We start from the raw sequence: 1,748 nt of genomic DNA, 5'->3' as shown, positions 1-1,748 counted from the left end.
GTATGTTCTTTGACCAGCTAATAAATTCAATTCAATGTAATAAAACTGGTTACAAATTATTTATATTTTTTTGTCATGGTTTTTAAAAACCTTTCCTGCAGACAGAAAAAATTCTATTGTCATTTCACTGAGAAGTTGTAAACTTTTGATGATGGATTTAAATGAATTTCATAATTAGGCTAAAAATATAACCGGTTGAAGTTAAGGTTATAAAAGAGAAAATTAGGAAAAAAGAAAATATTACATAATTTGAAATTTTAAAAAATTATATATTTAAATATTATTTGATTTATAAACATATAATTTAAAACATCTCACCTCTTAAATGTTTTTCCACTCATGTAGGTACTTACAGTAAAAATTCTCTTTTTTTATGTTGGTCATTTTTATTTGGGCATTATTACTCGTTCAAAATTGGCTAAATGTTCTTCTTTAAATGAATACATTCCTCGTTGAGTGATAAAAAAAATTCTGTTTTTATTTTTCATGGGATTTATAAAATAATATAACTTCAAAACTATCTCATTTAAAAGCCAATTGATCCATCTTCAATAGAGAACCAACTCTATCTTTGTTTTTAATCTACATTATAAGAATGCTATCTCCGTCATCTTTGGTCCTAGTTTTTGTTATATGGTCTCCATTAAATATATATTATTTATACGCATGGCGTGTACACAGTTTCACAATGTTTATTGCTTGTTGTTTTTGTAGTTAACAATTTGAGTCCTTTTTGTTCTAGGAAGATACTAAGAAAACCACATATTCTCTACAACATATATAATAATCTTTTATTTATTAAGTTAAATTATCATAAATAGTTCTGTACATATATGTATAAACCAACATTTTTTGTGTTTTCTAGTTAAAGGTAACAATAAAATTATATCACCTCAGAGATTCATTACGAAAAGCTGTTTATGCAATATCATGTATCAACTTGTAACGCCATTAATCATACAGACTACTACCCATTTGACCCAATTTAAACGCTTCGGAATATTGAATTATTAATCAAATGTGTTAATCTGTCCATACTAACCATTATTTTATCAGTCTAACAAAAATAGTAATAATTTATCATTGTTGAAGTTTGTTTTCTCTCCCCCCCCCCTCACACAAAGGGTTAGTTAATCTACAAATATGATATTATGGCTTTCTACCAATATGATTAATTATTTAAGACTAGCAAATTATTTTCGAAATAAAAAGTTTTTACATTTTTTCAAAATGTATTACACAATGAGAAATGTAATTTTATAAAATCAACTCATAACGTAATAAAATAATTTTTCATAGCAATAGGAAAATGCATTAATAAGAACAGCCATTATTTTACGTATCACTATTGCTGTGCAAAAAGATACTTCCGGTACCGGGAATCGAACCCGAGCCTCCTGGGTGAGAGCCAGGTATCCTAGCCACTAGACCATCACCGGACTTGTGAAGAACTGAGTGCAATGTGTAACAAAAGTTAAATGGACGTAGGACTTTCCAAGACAGTATTGTTGTGTTCGTGGGAACTGTCATTACATTTACAATATCGAAATCGGACCGTTAGTTTCTGAGAAAATATCTTGATATATAGATTGCCCGAAATTGTATTTATTTTCAATTAAAATTTATTCAAATTGACACAACAGTGGCAGGAATTAAATATAATTAATGTTCTACAACACTTCTAACTTTATTAAAAATTATGTGAACAAAGTGTCCAGACTAAAGAATTATAGATATGTTCAAATGAA

General features: G+C 27.8%; 1 non-coding gene across 1 annotated transcript; it reads right to left on the bottom strand.

Annotated features, from left to right (window-relative positions):
• Nucleotides 1-1,367: 1,367 nt before the first annotated feature.
• Nucleotides 1,368-1,440, bottom strand: Trnae-cuc. The gene has a single exon. It is a non-coding gene; the product is annotated as a tRNA-Glu (tRNA).
• Nucleotides 1,441-1,748: the final 308 nt, after the last annotated feature.

This window comes from Homalodisca vitripennis, unplaced genomic scaffold, assembly GCF_021130785.1.
Source record: "Homalodisca vitripennis isolate AUS2020 unplaced genomic scaffold, UT_GWSS_2.1 ScUCBcl_274;HRSCAF=1895, whole genome shotgun sequence".
NCBI lineage: Eukaryota > Metazoa > Arthropoda > Insecta > Hemiptera > Cicadellidae > Homalodisca > Homalodisca vitripennis.
This window is presented reverse-complemented; position numbering and strand designations above follow the sequence as displayed.